The sequence below is a fragment of the Ursus arctos genome, unplaced genomic scaffold, assembly GCF_023065955.2.
Source record: "Ursus arctos isolate Adak ecotype North America unplaced genomic scaffold, UrsArc2.0 scaffold_16, whole genome shotgun sequence".
Classification (NCBI taxonomy): Eukaryota; Metazoa; Chordata; class Mammalia; order Carnivora; family Ursidae; genus Ursus; species Ursus arctos.
The window spans coordinates 38,491,456-38,511,944 of NW_026622830.1; the positions used below are offsets into that span (position 1 = coordinate 38,491,456).

At 37.5% G+C, this 20,489-nt stretch overlaps 1 protein-coding gene across 3 annotated transcripts in view; it reads left to right on the forward strand.

Moving 5' to 3' along the window:
- MACROD2 (mono-ADP ribosylhydrolase 2) overlaps nucleotides 1-20,489 on the forward strand; it is a 1,872,659-nt gene that overhangs the window by 606,848 nt on the left and 1,245,322 nt on the right. The gene's annotated exons all lie outside the window — the stretch shown is intronic.

A 20,489-nucleotide genomic window follows, 5' to 3' on the forward strand; every position in this document is an offset into this window, starting at 1 on the left:
GGAATAAGACCAGTAATGGAAGAAAGATATGAGAATTTTTTTGTTTTGTTTTGTTTTCCTGAATTTTATTTCTTCTTTCGGGAGGAGAGCTGTAGTCTTAAAAGTAGGGGTTAGGCTGTGTTCTACTGTTGGGTTTATATCTCCTTTGGGAATTAGGCACAAACTAAGCCTAGCACTATTTATTTTTCCATTAAAAAAAAAGCTGATGATAATGGTTCAGAGAGGAGGGGGTGGGGCTGGGGAAAATAGGGGATGGGGGTTAAAGAGTGCCCTTATCATGATGAAAAAAAATAGAATAAAATGGAAAAAAAAAAGGATGATAACTTTGGCCTGGATTTTTCAAACCTGTATGTTAAGAATATCTTAAAACAGTGGTTCTCAGACTTCAGCATGATCAGAATCACTTGAAGGATTTGTCAAAATCCATTGTTGGCTCCTACCTTCAGAATTTCTGATGGGTCTGTGTGGGCCCCCAGATTTGCATTTCAGGCAGTTTCCTGGGGGATGCTATTGTTGTTAGTTCCTGGGGCTGCACTTTGAGAACCAATGCCTTACCAGCACCAGCCCAGACATAAAGGAACAGTAAGGAAATTACTGCCTGTTAACAGAAGTTGTCTCTGGGTTGTGGGAGTCTGAGTAATTTTGTACTTTCACTTTTTTGTATTCTCCACATTTTCTACAAATTATGTATTTATTTATATATGATCAGGAAAAAAAGACTTTTTAGAAGAATACATGTTGAGCTAGTAATTCATTAATCTATATTCACCTTGCCCTTCTCACTGTCTTGTAGCACCGTGGTACTGCCTGTCTCACCTACCAGAGGCAAGCACTCTCTTTCTGTGTCTCCTGAGATGCCGTCCACTCAGCAGTCACCAAACAATCGCTTGGTTCTTACTACAGTTCAGTTCCAGCTGTGGTAGAACTTAGCAGAAGGAATGCTGGCTCCCTGGGGATTAGCAAATCACTTAATTACACTTTAAAAATGTTCCCCATTTTTTTTTCCTTTCAATCCCCAACTCTGCCCCTACCCTGCAGCTCCAGGTTACAACCCCAAAAAGTTTTGTGTTGACCCATACACCATTGGAAAAAAAAGGTCAGGTGGACAAATGCTGGGCACCAGTATGCTCAGAGACTGAGACATCCTGCTCTCCCTTTTGGGACTGTATTCATTTTTGACAAATTTGCTTCACTCAGACAGAGTTCCTTAAAATAAATCAAATAATAATATAAAGCAAAATAAAATATGCTATCACAATTTCAGCCATTTCTTTTGGTGTTTCTCTTCCAATAACCTTCTCCTAGACACCTTTGCTTTGTATTTTTAATCTCAGATTTTTAAAAATAAGCTGAATATAACATCCTAAAATAGTTTCAAAAATCTTGGGTTCTTTTATTTATTACTCTTAGAGGCATGTGAGGGGAGGGGACTTGGTTAGAGAATAAAGGTTATAACCCTCCCTGTCTGTGGAGACAGTGATTTTAATTACATTTAATTCCCATTCATTCTGTATGTTACTTGATCCACTCATTGGTTTAAAAGCATATTGATAAATACAGCAGTGGTTTAACCTCTTGCCCTTCTACTCGTCTAGAATTGCATCCGGGCTTAAGTGAATTTGCCACATTTAGATGTCATACTTTGTTACTTACGAGAAAGTATTGAGATCTCTGCTAGATAGTTGAGCTGATGTTTTTCTAGAGAAAAGTCTATATTCTATTATCAAAATAAATAAATAACATGTTGCAGAAGGCTTTCAAGATGTTGGCTTACAGTCAAACTGTAAGTAAAGCTTTAAACCTTCTCACATACATGTTAATCACTATTCTTCAAAAATATTTCAGTAATATTTTCCTGAAGATATTTAACTTGCTTGCTAATTTACTAAGTGTTTATTGAAATACAGATTTTATTTGACACTGTGCCAGGCACAGAGTATATGTAATATCGCCCAGTTCAGGATGGACAGAAGGGGGAATGAACCATGAGAATGGGACCATAATTTTAAATACATGTTTTTAAAATACATTTTCTTCAGAAAGTAGGATACAATAGAAATATAAAATATTCCCATGTTTTCCTAACAAATCTATGTATTCAAGCAATGAAAGCAGATTGGATTGGATTTTGACCCAGAAAGCAAAAAGGGACATTGCTGGGGCAAGTGACAAAATTGAAATAGGATGGTAGGATAGTACTAATATCCATTTCCTGACTTGGAGGTTATGGGGGAGGGAGTGTCCTTGCTTTGGGGAAATATAGACTGGAACATTTAGGAATGATAGAGCATCAGGGTAGCACCTTGTAATAAATTATATAAACGTAATAAATTATTTAAAAAGACCATAAAATATGTAGTTAGGCATTAATTGCTGCAGTGTTTCTCAGATTCTTTATATCATGGTATTTACTTTGATTCTGTATATCATAACATTTAGTATAATGATTAAATAATTTATAAAAACTCCTGTTCATATAACATTTTGAGTAAACAAATTAATTTTGGTTTGAATAAAGGAAACACTAGAAGACTTGCTTTTTCCTCCACTGCTTTGTGTTTTATTACCATTAACAGGAAAGGTTTGATGGCTATCTATTTTTACCCATGGATCAACTTTTTTTTATTTGCTATAACTCTTCTGGGTTTCTAGTTCTAAAATATAGATTATAAATTCAAGATCTAATTAAGGCATTTTATTGCATATAGTATTGTCCTCCCCTCCCCCCCACTGTTGGGCAATACATTGTTACTTTTTAAATTCTTCTTGTCCATTACTAAGGGTGAGAATTAAATAATTGTTGGTTTTAGAAAAATCACAATAGATAAAGAAGAAAACATTTGTGTTTTTTTCACATGTGCATCAAATACCAGGGTTCTGGCTCATAAATCAGGAAGAGCACAGAAAGATACAACTGGAGTCCTTCCTAGCTTCACTGTTACAGCCAAAATCCTGACATTCAGGCATATTTACAAGACCCATGTTTCAGAAAGCCCTTATGTGCTTTAAGTGGGCTGAAAAGAATGTGAAATAATTTCACAGGACAACTTTTTCAGAAGGCTGGATGAGGAATGTGGCATCCTCCTTGAAAAAGAAAAATCATCTTTGCTTGTATAACCATTGCTGCCTTTCCTTTGGGTTAGGCATGTAATAACATTGCAAGATTCACTTTGGACCTCTTTAGACTGTTGTCAACACATGCTGGTTGGCAGACGAGATATGTCTCATTGCCGTAGAATTGTAATACCTGCAAGACGCATCATCCTGACTTGGGACTGAGGCCAGTTTTGGACCCCTTTAGATTCCGCTCCAGACCAACACCTCTGCAAGAGCACCCTGAGATTCAAAAAATGATGAAGCTAATGGTAATTACATCACCATTTAATGACCATCTACCATGTCTGAAGGGCCTTACATTCGTGATCCAAGCTAATCCTGAAAAACGTCCTTAAAGATAAGAGTTATTATTTCCATTTTACAAATAAGGAAAGAGGCTCAGAAGAGCTCACCAACTTGCCTAGCATCACGAATAGCGGTGAATGGGAAATTTGCACATCCTTTATGAATCTGGAACTTGTGCCTTTTTCATAAAACCTACCCAAAGTCAGAAGGATAACAAATGGGGATACTGGCATGGCTGAGAGAAGTTACATAAGGACAGTGTTAGGATTTTACCTAGATGGCAGATTGTGATGACTGCAGTGGAGTAGAGAAACACTGACAAATCCTCTGATAAAAGGGCAAAGAACTTTGCTAGATATCTTAAAAATGTTTAAATTGGAGCCTAATTAATATACAGTGTTATATTGGTTTCAGATATACAACATATTGATTCAACAATTCTTTACATTACTCAGTGCTCACCATGGTAAGTGTAGTCACCGTCTGTCACCATACGTTATTACAGTATTATTGACTACATGCTCTACGCTGTACTTTTCATCTTTGTGACGTATTCATTTTGTAAGGGGAACTTTGTACTTCTTAATCTCCTTTATTTATTTCACCCCTCCCTCACCTACTTCCCCTCTGGCAATCCCCAGTTCTGTGTATTTAAGACTCTGTTTTTTGGTTGGTTGGTTTTGTTTGTTTTGTATTTTGGATTGCATATACAAGTGAAATTATACGGTATTTGTCTTTCTCTGTCTGACTTATTTCACTTAGCAGAGTACCCTGTTGTTGCAGATGGCAAATCTCATTCCTTTTTATGACTGAGTGATATTCCATTGCCACTAGATATCTCAATTATGAAGTGTAACTCTGATGCCATTTTGTTAAAAGCAGTGCTTTTGTATATTTCTGTCCACAATGCTGAGTACTACCTGGCCTATGGTAGGTGCCTGGGGAATGTTCATCAAATAAAAAAAAGAAAAAGTGAATAAATGAGGTAATAGAAAAGTAACCGATTGGACAGCATCTTACTGCTCTTAGTGACCAGAATTAACTGGTTGAAGAGTTAGGAAGGAATTACTAATTAAGATGTCAAGAACAGTTTACTTATTTATTTTCAACTTTAGTATGGATCAAGGGACGGGAGGAGGTAGGTTTACAAAGAATTAGAAACAATTTAAAAAAGGGTGCTAAGGCTTGACCTAATGAATTACATATTTAAGCATTACTTTGATAAAGAAATAGACATATAAAAGTAGTGATTATCTTCTTTCTTTTTTCCTCTTTCCAATTGATTATATTTTTTGCTTTCTCTTTAGTTGGAAATGCCTAGTCCCCACAGATACTATGCCTGCTGATTTTATATTACTCAAGTCTCACGTTTTTTTTCTTTAATTGTCCAGCATTCTTACCTAATATCAATCATACTGAAATAATTTTCATGCTTCCTAAATTAGTTTATTAAAAAAAAAATTCCCTCAAGCCATTTTCCCTAGTATAATTAACTTACATATATCCATTCTTTGAATTTCGTTTTCTCCCACAGCCATTAGGCCTGGCCATGAAATTCTCCAGGGCACTTTTATCTCTCCATTCAAAAACACTTCCTTTTGCATTCTCCCTGTGTTATTGGGTAGCATGTACTGCAGATGAATTTGGAAGTACCATTTTCTTCAGCCCTCTGGTAATAAACTGGGTTTATTTTTCATCAGTTCCAATATTCATTTTCAACAGAAACTATCAAGATTGTCATTATACTATTTGCTAAAAGGAGATATGTCCTCCTAAATGTCCTTTAAAAAAAAAACAAAAACAATAAAAACACGTAGATTCCTTTTCTACAGGGCCCACATTAAAGCAGGCCATGACCACAGTCCATGAGGTATGGTTTCCCATCTCTGCCAAGAGTTCAGCTTTCTCTTCTTCCCATTGAGAGTTAGGAGCCAAATGTGCACCAGCAATGATTGATGAAGCAATGGTGTCCCAAACCGCATTCACTTTAATTTCTGGTTTCACAGAACTTACAACACAGTAAGTTCCCGAATTATAACTTGTTCCTGATATTTATGATGTATATAAAGTCTTTATTACCTAGCAAAGAAATACTGTAGCATAAAAATAATCAGCATTTTCTCTAAACAGATCATATTTCTGAATTAATTTCTGAAAACATTCTTAGCAGGAAAGTTTACAAAGAGTTGGGGGCTTCCTGTGTCCCTTGACCTTTGATTCCTGTGCAGCGGAGCAAACTGTCCTCCCCATCCCTCGTTTATCTTCTACAGTTCTGAGTCATTGTAGAACATTTCTAAACATCTTCTGTTTCCATACTTTGGTTCATTTGCAAATTTAAGGACATACAATATTTTCAAATAATTTTTTTTTTAAAGAAAAAGACTCCATACATGTGATACAATTAATCCTAAATACTGTGTACTTTACATCTCTACCGTTTGACTTTTGAGTCTTTCTTGATATTTTGGTCCCTGAGATTTCATGAGATATACTGGATACTAATTGCTAGAGTGTTGTGCAGATGGCAGAGGGATAAAATGTTTTCTTAGTGGACCCTTTAAAAATTGTGGCTGTGGAGGGAGGATTGCTCTTATTCCATCCTGACAAGGATGGTGGATTTAATAGGTTCCCTGGGGCTTTTCATCACATTATAACTCTTTCTGTGATGGTCAGTTTGGGCCCACATTATGTGACCTGACTTTCAACTCATTTGAACTGCTGTCAGGCTGCTCAGGAATTGAGGGCTACTGGATAGTTCTGTTGTTTTCCCAACTGGAAAACAATAGTCCTGCATGAAAACTTCTGACAAAGTCCAGAATTGTGCTCTTTAGAGCCAAACTGAGTCAGACTGATACCTGGAAGCATCTTTGCCCGCTTAAAGTAATGTGGCTGGAATGCCTTATCATAATGTAAATCTGTGTTGCTTTGCTCTACAGTAACAGTGTGTCTATCGCTTGCCATCTCCCATTCCCAGAGGTTGAAACTGTTGTCACATCAACAGTGCTCCTTTCTCAGTTCACTTGTATTGGTCGTCAGCATTCCTGCAGAAAGGACAATGTCTCCTAAATGTTCTCCCCAGACCCAGTGCGTGGTATTTAAATTAAGAAAGCTCAGACATGTCTGAAAGGAGCTGAGGTATTGCATCCAGCCTTGCCAATCCACTGATTAAAATTCTTGCCAAGTGTTACATTATGCACAGCTTCCTTATTTTGGCTGTAAATTTCATTGCATATTTTTCCAGGATGAGAAAGTTTGTACTTTTTATTTCATAAGCCCACATAATAAACACAGCTTTCTTCAAAACCGTTTGAGGTGTCGGATGTGTGTGCTGTGTTAATATATAGGGCTCTTTTGTGGAGGAAAGCACATGTGGCCTGTTTTAACTTCTCCCGCAAGCATTTTAGATGGGGCAAAATGGTTCCACTGGGGAAAAAGAAAATAGACATTTTGATGAGCTGCAGGATTATCCAAGCCATGGCTTTCTCCTCCGTGAAGCCTCTTTTCTATGAATTTGAAGAGTGAACAAAACTTTCTTTATCGGCACAGAGAAACCCATTTACCCTACCCCCTCCCACAGCCACCACCCCTTGTCCAGCCCTGCGTTTTTTAAAAAAAAATTTAATGGGTGAACATGTGAATCAAAAGTTCTCATCACATAGAACTTTCCCTAGCAGAAAACTTTCTGAAGTTTTCTTCACATTCACTTATGATTCTGATGAGAAACCTCCAGCATTTTGGAGAGAGAACACATAGGTTTAGAAGGAGTTTGCTTAGAAGAGGCCATAAAACAAGCACTTTGGACCCAGTGACTAGGCCTGCATTGGAAAAGGGGAAACAAATGGAAAGTTTTGCTCCATTTGCTTCCAGAAATTTATTTTCCTTTGGCAGCAGCCTTGTAGGAGGAAGGCACCTTTGAGGTCTGGAGGTGGGGAGCTTAACTGACATTAAAGTAAGATAGACCTGGAATTTGGGGATTGAATGCCTACCTGGGGGTCAGACGAGCAGTAGGACCCTCCTTTAGGTTTCACTTGGCAAAATGCTACTTTTATTCCCAAAAGAAATAATTCTGAATATCTTTCTTCTTTTTAAGTGGAAACCTATTCTGGAAGAAAACAATCTCAACCTATTTATTTAGAAATATTTTAAATGTGTACATGGGAATGAAGTTTTAGTTCCAGAAATTTCATGTGACACTATTCATTCTGTTCTCGTATCATTTTAGGTTAAATATTGTTTTTTAATGCTAAAATTTAATTTGATATGTGGTGCTTTTTTCTTTTTTTTTTTCTCCTTGAGAATTTTTACTAGCATATTCCCATTTGAGTTTAGAATTGTTAAGGCAGAATCTTCATCCATGCAGGCACATATATTGAATTTTTGCTGGAAAGAAATAAGGGGATTTCATCCCAATTGTAAACTACTATAAACTTCATTGATTGGATTTTTCCTATTTAAAAAAAAAAAAGAGCCAAGCCTTTTCTAAAAATTAGTCTTTAATAAGTGTTCAACTTTTTCTTTAATCCAAAAAAAAAAAGTCAAAAAGAAAGAATAATTTCATTGCCTGACAGAATGATCACAATGTTTTTGCCTTTAAATTTTTTCTTCACATAAGATTATCCCTTGGAGCTCCTGTTGAAAATAAATAATGGGAGAAGAGAAAGTTGATATTTGGATTGGGGCAATAAATGCCGTCTTCATGTGTGGACTTTGGGAAAAGGGGCCACTTGTTACTTATCTCTTCTCCTGACCTACCAATACACTGAGGCATTAGTCCTTATAATACTCAAGCAGAGTAAGTGGCAAATAGTTTAATTTACCAAAACAAAGATTCTCTTTTGTATATGTCAAGATTTTACATTTTTGCAAAAACACATATAGGGACAGATTTTTATCATTTTCCTTCAGACAACCAATTGAAAGTTCAGAGAGATTTTTTTTGTCCTAAAGATTTTTAATCCTTTATCACCTTACCTGAAACCATTAGTATTTCCTGAAGCAGGTGGGAGTATTAACCACAAAATGACATATGTACTTCTTTGTAGGAAGAAAATGAGGAGAAAAGATTCTATAACACGATTGAAGTTTAAAAGCTGAATTCCTTGAGGAAAGATTACCTTTCTCCATAGGTCTCATTTTTTGATAAAACAAATGAGGTTGTCTTAGAAGCATCTGTTAACATTGACCTACATCATCCCTAGTGTTGAACTTGTGTCCCCAGCCACTGGGAAGTTTCTGATAGAAGAGGAAGTATGTAAGTTGACTCATTTTTTATTTCTTGGAAAGAGAGAGGTCTCTCTGACATTACATTTCTGTTTGACCTAATCTCTATTAAGAAGACCTACCCAGAAACAAGGGCACAATCTATGCCTTTAACCCAGGCAAAACCACGCTCCAGAAGCAGATCTATTAGGCTGCCCAGGAACACAGTTATTATTTCTTCTTAAGGTCAAAATTTCCATTAATGCTTAGTCTCTATTAACATCAGATTTGCAGATTATTTTGAGGAGTTATTCTTTCAGGTGATATAGTGGTAAGACCTACCTTTTCATATTTCCTCGAGAAGGGTCTCTGCTTGGGTTGGAGAAATGTGGTTGCCCTTGAATAAGAATTGAATTGCATTTTTTTTTTCTTCCCAAGTAAACTTTCCAAATTAAAAAAAGAAAGAAAGAAAGAAAGAAGAAGGAGAAGAAGATGATGAAGAAGAAGAAGAGGGGGTTATTACTGGGCTCTTGAGGCACCAGCTAATACATCCTTTGCCTGAAAATCCCTGTCATCTCTGATGGCAGATTTACCCTTCATCAGACTATCTCTGTGGACTTCCAGAGAAATATGATCCTCATTGTCTTCTCTGGATTCTTTAGTAGAAACTAACTTGAGGAAATCCAGCCTTATTGCAGATGGGAATATCCCTCCCTGCTGAGAACTGATAAAATATAAACCATCTTAAGGTCACATGGCTGTTGACTGGCACATTCTAGGTTCTTGTAACTTCCATTCCTTCTTTAGTGGTATGGTCAGCACTGCCCTGGCCCCCTCCATTGATCTGTTGGGAGTTTTGCCTCCTGTTCCATTTCCAATGTTTTGTCAGCTCAGAATTTCTTAGTAATTAATACTTTTGTAATAGTCAAAGAAACATTACTCATCTGGAATTTCAAGGGACATGTCTCAGCTAAATTAAAATGCATGCCTACAACATTTAAAGATGGCATTAGGTTCCAAGTTACAGAAGTCCCATTCCCACCCCAGATAGTGACTTACACGAGACATATGCTCATTAACAAAAACTGTTTTCCCTTATTGAATGAAAAGTAGTCCTAATTTGACATCTCCACAGATGCCATCAGAGATTCAGGCACCTACCAGCTCTTCTTTCTACCATACCAGAGTGTGTAACCTTCATGTTCATTCTCATTAGATGGTTATTGAAGTCAGGCCACCTAGTTTAAGTCTCAAAGGTGTAACAGTACAAAAGACTACTAATAGGAGAACAGTAAGAAAGCCTAATAGTAGTAGTAATAGATAATAGATAGATGGATTGATCTGCTGCATGAGTAAACCCTCTGTAATGAGATTTCTTGGAAATGCACTTAATGGCATCTCTTTCCATCTAAATTGGTCACTCATATCTTTTTCATTTTTGAAAGAGCTGCTGGTAAATACAGGTTTTTAGTTGGGCATATAGCCACCCCAGTCAATATAGGGATTCTGTTAGTAGGGAAAATGAGAATTGATAGTGGGTAGACAACCAGTAATCAATGTCATAATGACATTTTCTTTGGTCAAGGACTTTTTTTTCTTTTTCTCTTTCTTTCTTTCTTTCTTTCTTTCTTTCTTTCTTTCTTTCTTTCTTTCTTTCTTTTTTAAGGACGGAGCTTGGATATGTGGAAGGAGATGCATGGGGTTAGGTCTTAAGTGATGTGTTTACCATGAAGTTAGTGTTGACTAAATATATCTTTCTTATAACCTGAGTAGGATTTTAATCAACTTGACTTTCTCAGTCTCAAACATAATGATGAGGTAGAGCTCATCGATTCATATTTTTCCCAAGAAAATTTTTGGAAGGTCTGTTTGTTTCTGAGGATAAATATTCTCTTAGCCTCACTTGGGAGTTCAAGTTTAACAAGAGAGATAAAAAAAAAAAAAGAAAGAAAAAAAGAAAAGAAAAGAAAAAAAAAGTCATTGTTTCTTGGGTATCTGCACAATTAGATAATTCTATCTCCTAGAATCTTAAGACCCGTCTCCTAATTTTTTAAGATCAGTCCCTTAGCTTTTAGATTAGAGGTGAAGAAAGCTAGGTGTGTGACCCTTGGTTGCAAATCCTCCAGGTTCCTTTTTGTGTCCATGTTTATTCTCTTACGTTTGTCATCTTCTGCGGGGATCACAGCCCAGGTCTCATAGTCAAACTGACCAGCAAGATCAGGTGGCTCATAACAGAAGTTAATTTTTAAGTCAGCCCAAGGCTGTTTCAGATAGCTTAATTCCTTGCATCTGTGAAGCTTCAAGATGTAGATCTCCTTGTCACTGTATTGCTTTTTCTAACAGATATTTCTTCTCCTCCCTAAAGGGAACACTGATGCTATTTAGTACCTGACACATAAATCTTCCGTGCAGGCTACAGGTGACCTCTAATGGAATCAACTTTTCACCTGATTACTTCAGCTATATTGTTTTTCTTTCCTAAGAGTTTGGGACAGCTATTTAACCTTTTTCTTTTATATCATCACCTGAGAATGGATTATTGCTTTGTATTTTTTCTGATGATGGTGGCCTTTCTGTGTAACAGATCACCCCCAAAGTTTGGTGGCTTAAAACAAGTATTTATATAACTCATGATTCTATAGGTTCACCAATAAGCTGGGCAGTTCTTCTCATGGGCAGTTCTCATATATGTATTTGTGGTCAGTTGCTAGGAAAGTTGAGGCCAACTAGTCTAGGGTGGCATCAGCTGGGATAGCTTGTCTCTGTTCATCAGGCTGGCCTGGGCTCATGTACATGGTTGCTGAGCAGAAGTGTGAAAGGCCTCTTGAGACTCAGGCTGAGAACTGGCACAGGGTTGCTTCTGCCTCATTCTCTTGGCCAAAGCAAGTTACAAGATCAGCCTAGATTCAGGGTGTGGGGAAACAGATTCCATTTCTTCATGGGAACAGCTGTAGAGTCACGTTTCCAAGAACATGGTGCAAAGATGGGAATAATTGTTACAATTTTCTGTGCAGCAATCGCACTAGTAGAAGTATCTACCACAGTAACATTCTTTGAGCACTGATACAGGCACTACTCAAGCTAAGCACTGTACAAATGTTACCCTATTTAATCAGAATGAGAACCGTAGAAGGTAGATACTAATATTATACCCATTATGTAGATGCAGAAACTCTAAGTGATAGAGTCTGGCAGTTTGATTCTAGAGCCCTGTTAATCACTTTGTTGACTTTAAAATTTTTTTTTAATTATGTACCTTTCTCAGTAAAAAATTTTGAGCGTGAACTTATAAATTGTGTGTGTTTACTTGTAAATTATGTACAAGTGCTATTGTCAGTCTGTGTGCTAAATATTAGTAAACTTGAACTTCATTCATATCTTTTTAGATAAAAATTAAAAATGTCAAGAAAAGTTTAAATATATTCTTCTATCCCCTGTATGGATGTCTTGTGACCTTACTTTGGAGACCATAAACCAAGGACCTCTTTAGACCCAAGGCATTTCATGACTACTGTATCATCTTTGAGTGAAACAGCATTTAATAAAAATCCTACTTGCTACCGGATTTCAGTTCTAGTTCCAGTTAACACTGCCTGCTCTAATAGTGAACTGTTAAGGGCAGGGATTCTTTCAGTATTTGATTAGGACTCATGGGGGAATATAGCTCTAATTAAAATTAAAGGGGATCTTCTGATTTGGTAGAGCCATGACTTGTGACTTGGTGCTTCCAGTGAATTCTCAGATCACTCGCCACAGAGCCAACCACTCACTGCTCTTTGGAGGTTTGTCAGGAAAACAAGGTCGTATAGAGGAGTGATTCTCAAAAGTTCTCAGTTGGTTGTGTGCATCCGTGCTATCCGTTGAGATTTTTAAATGCAGATTCTGGGGTCCCACGATTAGAGAGACTGATCCTTGAGATTTGAGGTTGGGTCTAGGAATCCACTTTTTTTTTTTCAGGCTTCCCAGGTGATATTGACCACACTTTTAAGAGCAATGGAACTTGAATTCATATCTGCCACTTAACAGGTGGATGACCTTAGACATTTACTGTTGCATTGGTTGAGTTTCTTCAGCTGTAAAATGGTAAAAGTAATAAAGTCCAGGACCACCTTGCAAGATTGTTTCGAGAGTGAAATATGTGGTCATTTTGTCAAAGGACTTTATAAAAAGTAACACATTATCATGTGGCCTATTCCTCTAATTTTTTTTTTATCTATTAAAAGGCATACTCTCCATAACTAAGATATTCTATATATTGCTGATTACTTTTTATTTCAGTCAAAGTATGGTTCTGAGCCTGTCTGTCCTATTCACTTGCCTCCCAAGGGAAGGGGCCATGGTCATACTTCTTTGCATGAATGGCAGTAAGAGAGAGTAAGGATTAAGAATATAGATTAAGTTTGAGCAAACCTGGATTCTGACCCCAGCTTCTGTGTGATCTTGCACTAACTCCTTAACATCCTCTCCTTTGTTAAGTAGTCATCCTAATAGAGCTTACCTGTCAAGAAGTCTATGATGATAACATGTAATAACGTAACCAGTGTTTACTACATGCTTGCTACATGCCAAGCAGGTCAGAGTGGTTGTCATGTAATAGCTCATTTGCTCACAAAAACCCTGTGATTTTGAAGAGAGGTCCTATAAGGGCCCCTATTTTGCAGATGAGAAAATGAAAGTATGGGGAGCGAAAGTGGTGGCACTGGGACACAAATCTCTGCCTTTTGACTCTAGAACCATCCTCCTTCCACTTTGCAGCACTGCCTTTTATACAGGGAAAGCTTGCAAGTCACTTAGCACACCAGAAGGCACATGGTAAATCCTCAAAAGATGTGACATATTATTGCCATCATTTGATTTCTTCACAGCTTCTTGCAGAAAGCTTTGTGTGAGGTATTTGTTTAATAAATTTATGTTGATTTGATTTGGAAAGAACTCTGTTGTATTCTCTTGGGCTTCTAAAAGATATATTCAATGAGAGTCTCTTATTTTTCAGGCTAATGTGATTCATGCGGCTGCTTTTAGATTAAGTTACTGTCTTTTATTTACAAAAGAAGATTAAATGAATATGTACAGATCTAAGAGCTTCAGAATCCCCCTTGCTAAACACTGTTTAAAATTTTGTCTTTGTAAGACAAAGAAGAGAGCTCACAGGGCCAATTTATAAAATAACTGTATTTTGCTGTATACTGTGTTTAGTATTTTTCAAAACACATATTTAGAAATCTTCCCTGGTTCTTCTTTTGCTAGCTCTTACACTTACTTACTGGTCCACTCTATCTTATGGATTCCTGTTCAGTGCTTTGTGGCTTGCTTTTTCTTTCCTATTTTCAGGATCAATTTATTCATCTGTATATAATATGGGGAGATTTACCTGGGGAAGGCCAGAGAGGCAGATTGGAATGTATGGGGTAAAATAAATCTTAGGTCAGAAAAATTGATGTGGTTTCATATCCCATCTCTTTTGTCTTCATTGTAGTTATTTAAATAGTGGGTTAAGACTATCCTATTAAAAACGTACTCAAACTCTACACCCCCAGGTACTACTGACTAAAGTAAGAACAATTCCCCCTCAAGCACAACCAGAACCCATCTTTCTACCCCATCCGGAGACAGTCTAATTCTCTAGGCTATGGTGTAAGGAAACCTGCCCAAGATGGTGTAATTAATAGGCTGAAGTCGTCTGGATTTAGATGTTGTTAGATAACTGGAGGAAAGAGGCCAGGAGTCAAAGGCCCTTGCCTTAGTTAACCATCTGCCTGCAAGCATTTTGGCCTTGCTGTCAGAATGGTAAAAGCAGGATTGTCAGTACAGCAGAAAACCTGGTTTTTGGAAGAAGTTGCTGCCAGACTCCTGTTAGTCCTGATGAAGAGCAGCTCTCTGAGTGACCTCAGTGTTCACTCCATTCCTAGCTGATCATACCATAGACAGTTTGTTAGGCAGTCCTCAGCCTTTATCTTCTGTTAGTCTGGTTTTGATCACAAAACGAGGGGAACAACTCTTTGAATGAATAGGACAGGCTGGATTTGGTGTTCATGGAGTCCTTGGTATCTAGCATGATTAAGAATTCTGAGGCATACTTCAGGAAATGAAATTGGCTAAGATAATATGTTCATTCTAGTAGTAAAATCTAAAAATTTTTTGGCATACAAGTTTAAAAAATAGCAGTAATCAAGCTGAATGAAAATTATCACTGGAGTATTTATAGTAGTAGTAAAAGTATCAGTCAAGGCAAACTACTATTACAAACATCCCCAAATCTCAGTGGTTTTGCACAATAAAATTTTGCCTATCCCCGGATTGACAGTCCAATATGGGAAGTAGGGGTGAGGTGGAGCTCTGTTCCACACCGTCATTTAGGGATTCAGGTACTTTCTGTTTAGTTGCTGTACCATCCTCTGCATGCAGCCTGAAGAGAACAGAAGATGAGACTGGGTGCAAGGAGTTTTAGGGTTTGGACATAGAAGTAGTTACATCATTTTTACTGATACTCCTTTGAACAGAACTCAAACTCATGACCTCACAGGACCTCACTATAAAGGAGGCTGGGAATTGCTTTCTAGCTATATAACCAGAAAGAAAAATAAGTGGACTTCAGTGAACATATTTATTTATGGAGCTTAGTCATCTTTTCTGTTTTCCTATGTGAATATTTCTTTTATAGGATAAGCGGCATTGGTAGTCCTATTGCTCTCTGGAAAATTGTGCTCAGGTTTTGTTTCTCATTTAGACTTTTGGTCTTGGGTTTTTTGTTTGGTTGGTTTTTGTTTTTTGTTTTTTGGTTGCAATTGGTTTTAGACATTTTGGGTCAGACTGAATACCTTGTATGGCAGTGTAAGGACGGTTGGTCCTCTATCCCCTCCCCCCTGGGGACTGGGGGTGGGAGAAATGGAAAAAGTGCTGCTGTGTACATCTCACATCTTGCCACTACCCAGCCTGGTGCCTTTTTAGACCCTAAAGGAAGGTAAAGGAGGAGATTTTCTAGTGGGCTGCACCAGACCCGAGGGAAATGGGTGAATTTTCAGATTCAGTGAATTGTTCACACTTTTATTTTTTTTAATTTTTTTAAAAAGATTTTATTTATTTATTTGAGAGAGAGAGACAGCGACAGAGGGAACACAAGCAGGGGTAGTGGGAGAGGAAGAAGCAGGCTTCCCAGCGGAAGAGCCTGACATGGGGCTCAATCCCAGAACTCTGGGATCACGCCTGAGCTGAAGGCAGACGCTTAAGGACTGAGCCACCCAGGCTCCCCTGTTCACACTTTTAATATGGAAGCTCATCACTAGATTTGTGACCACAACATTGTGGCTGTGTATTTAATTAGCTTTTCCATTTCTGGTTCTTTGGATTTAACTAGCCTGATTACTTCTTCAGTATTATTTAAAAAAAAAAAAAAGAAAGAAAGAAAAAGAAAACAAACCTGGGGTAACCCCTGGGGCCTATGATGGAGCCCCATATTGGGCTCCCTGCTCAACAGGGGTCTGCTCCCTCTCCCTCTGCTGCTCCCCCTGGTTGTGCCCTCTCGCTCTCTTTCTCTCTCTCTCTCTCTCTCTCTCTCTCAAATAAATAAAGTCTTTTTAAAAAAGATAACTAGGGATATAAAAAGAATAAGCCACCTCCTGTACCCTCAAGGAGCTGAATGACTAAAGCAGGAGAGACTTTCTCGCATTTAACCAGTCTGCTGTGTTTATATAATAGCTGTAAAACAGTTTATAAGTATGAAAATAAGGGTACACGCCAGAATATGGGAACATAAAAAGACATTATTGTGTCCTGTAAATGTAGTGGATGGCTTTTTAGAGGAAACATTGGAGCTAGAAGTTGAACAATGAGAAAGACCTTGCTAAGCAGGAAACAGGGGAGGGGTAGCTGGATATTCTGGGTGGAGAGTACTTTGCAAAGGAAGTCTCGTTGTGTTTAGGGAATGGTAAGGATTCAGATGTGTCAGAGTACATGATGACAAGGGAGTGAGAGTGGGATGATGTGAGGTTGGGAGGTTAGGTTGGAGCCACATTCGTGAAGAGTCTAAAGACCATAATTTGTAAATAAGAGTTTCATAATGTAAAGTATGGGAAATAGCAAACATTACTTTAGTATGGAAGTGATGAAATCAGATTTGCATTTTAGGAAAAATAAGTCAAGCAAAAGGATTGGCGATAGGTTAGAGAATTTTAAAATCTCATACAGAGTTTGCGCATATAGAGACATTATTTATTTATTTTTTGTTTTTCAAAGACACAACAACCCACTTTCAAGTACAGAATTGATACAAGAGATAATGCTGTTTCCTTTTTTCTCCCATGTACTTTTTCCAAAGACCACATATAGCTCTAAAATAATATGATATCATGTTTTAGCCAATAGAAAATGTAGCGTATACTTCCAGCTTCTGATAATGACAGACTAGCTTGTATCAGAGTAGACTTCCCACCAATAGTAATTTAAAATTCTCGACAAAATATAAAAGCAATGATAGAAACTGTTTATTGGCACTAGAGAGCAACTAAAAGCAAGCTGAAACTAAAAAGGATTCTACCTTCTAAAGAGGGAAACCACACTGGGGTGAGATCCACATTTAAATGGCTTTGACCCCAAGGGTCCTCCATGCCCCACATGGGAAGTGGCTGATAGGGCTCCAAGGAAAAAACAGTAGTTTTATTGGCTTTAGGAATCATAAGACTGAATTCAGGGTTGTCAGAACGACTAGGAATTGAGATTAGGATTCCCGAAGGGAGAGAGACACAGAGGGAGCCCCCCTAATCTGTAAATGAATACCTATAATCTTTGGCAGAGCCTTAATCATACATGTACAGATAAAGAGTCCAAGGAGCCCAGGAAGAAAACGAGAGCCAGAAAGCTGAAAGAACTGTGCAGAACATTCGTTTTCTCACTTCAGGGATATAGAGTTTAGAATTTTAGTTCCCTCGAGTTAGAGGGAATTGATAAACACTTGGGTTTTCTATTGAAGCTCTGGAAGGTTCATGCTTTAGGAGTAAAGACCACATCCTAGAAGTAAGGGAAAGACTGGAATAAACCTGCCTTAACAAAGCCTAAACTTACACCTCCCTATTACCTGGCAGTAATTTAACTGCTTGCCAGAGTGAACTTCAGTGCTGTTTGGAGGAAGATAATATAATTTAAAGCCTTTTCAATATATTTACGGTGTTTATATGTCATCAGTAATTACTGGACATGCAAAGGAACAAGAAAATATGACCCAGAGTCTTGGGAAAAGTCAGTCAATATGAACAAACTAGTAGCTGACGTAGATACCGGAATTGTCAGATAGGATGTGAAAATCACTATGCAGAATCTGTGAAGGCATTTACATGAAAAAATGGATGAGGAGATGGGAAAATTCAGGAGTAATATGAAAACTGTAAGATAAAGGACCAAAGGAAAATCTCAAGATCTAAAAAATAAATCTCTGAAATTAAAAAGAAAAATTGGATGAACCTAATAGCAGATTTAACAAAACTCAGTAATAAAAAGACAATAAAAATTAGCAAAAGACATGAGCAGACATTTCCAAAAAGAATATATATAAATGACCAAGAAGCACTTGGCAAGATACTTAACATCGTTAATCATCAGGGAAATGCAGATTGAAATCACAGTGAGATACTCCTTTATATCCATTAGAATTGCTCAAATTAAAAAGGCTGACAACACCAAAGGATTGTCAAAGCTTGAACTCCCAGACTTTGCTGGGGATACATGTAAATTGGTATAATCACTTAGGAAAACTGCATATTAGTTCTTTATAGAGTAGAATATATACTGACCCAGCAATTTTATTCATAGTTATTTGTCCAAAGGGAATAAAACATATAGCCATAAAAGGACTTGTACAGGTATGCAGATATATTCACAATAGCTAAAACCTGCAAATACGCCACTGCCTATTTATAGATGAATGGATAAAGAAATTATGGTATTTTCAACCGTGGAATATTACTCAGGAATAAAGAGGAATGAAGTACTACGGCATGCAACAACACAGATGAATCTCAAAAATGAAGTTTGAAGCTATATAACAGGCAAAACGTAGCGCGGGTGATTGAAATCAGAAAAGGGGCTCTCTTTGTGGGGTGAGAAGGGAAATTGGATGGAAAGGGCGCAAGAGAACTTTTTGGGTTGACGGAAACATTTTGCATTTTTATTGGTATCATGGTTACATGAGTATAGACTCATCAAAACTGCACATTGGAAATCTGTGCATGTGATTATATAATCATTACAACTCATAAGTAGAATTGATGGAAACTGAAAGGCACTGTAATATGGTGGTTCCATATGCCACATGCAGGGATTGAGGTAAGACTACCTGGATTCAGATCCTGAAGGCTGTGAATTATAGTGGGCAAGGGTATGGTTGCTATATCAGACAAACCTAAGGGGTTTTTGTTGTTGTTGTTTTGTTTTTTGTTTTTTTTTTAAAGATTATTTATTTATTTGAGAAAGAGAGAGACAGCGAGAGAGGGAACACAAGCAGGGGGAGTGGGAGAGGGAGAAGCAGGCTTCCTGCCGAGCAGGGAGTCCGATGCGGGGCTTGATCCCAGGACCCTGGGACCATGACCTGAGCTGAAGGCAGATGCTTAACGACTGAGCCACCCAGGTGTCCCCAAACCTAAGGTTTTGAATCACATTCCCAATATTTTGTGAACATTGAGAGGTTACTAACGTCTTATAAGCTTCTATAAAATGGAGACGATAAACTTAGTATCTACTGATAAGGTTGTCCTGAGTACAGTGGCTGGCATATATAGATGCACTCAAGAAATTTAAACTGAGGTCATTATTATTAGATAGCTCTTCAGCCATTCTTTCATTGCTCTAATGCACTCATCAATGCTGGTATAGCAGGAAGATTTTGAGAATTAGGTATCTACAAACTGCATTATACTGCAATCTAAATAATGCAGATAATATTTGACAGCATATGATCAAAGATACTAGCAAATCCTATTTTAATTATCCATTTCAAACTAAGTAACTTATTATCTCTTTGCCAAGAAAAAAATGTTCAATTTAAAATACTTCTCTTGAAGCTCTTGTAAAAAAAAAATTGAAACATAAATTAGGACCTAATTTTTTTTTACTAGTAGTCTTACCCTCTGTTTTCCATCTCATGGTCACTTTTTGTATTTTGGTATATCTTCAGGGTGCGTGCGTGTGTGTGTGTGTAAATGTATCTGTATAATAAGTGTGTGTGTATCGCTTTGTAAGCAAAATTGTGACTATATGATATATATACTCTTCTAAACCTGACATTTCACTTCGGCATCTTTCCATGTTTAGGACTATTTACATATAGAGTTGGCCCATTCTTTTTAGCAGCTGCATAATAGTATTGCATTGATGGATTTTGATTTATCTAACTAGCTCTCTGAGAAGTTCCAAGTTTCCACTATTATAAACAACTCTGACATTCTTAGAGTTATAGCTTTTGCACTTGTGTTAATTATTCCGTAGAATAATTTTTTTAAAAAAAGTAGAATTGCCATGTGAAAGAGTTGGAGCAAAATTTATTAAGCTCTTTTTGGAAGAGAAAAATTGTATGTGTGAGTATGTGTATGACTGAACAGTGAAAGAATGAGCGTTGGAATGTTGAAGGTTCTCTGGGTCAGTTACCTGGTGCTGTGGCCCGTGGGGACATATTCTAACCTCTAATATCCTGGTTTATTTTCGCATCCCAGCTTACTACTACTCTCTCCCTCTTTGTCTCTTTATCCTTCGTTTAGCTATCTTGCATTTCCTTTCAGTCCAAAGGGTCCATTCAACAGCAACTAAGAGCCCAAGTTTTCAATTTCCGAATGTGTGTGCATATGATCTTTGAGCCTTCCGTCTGTGCACTCACGCCCGCCCCATCCAGTCATATAAAGTTTTAA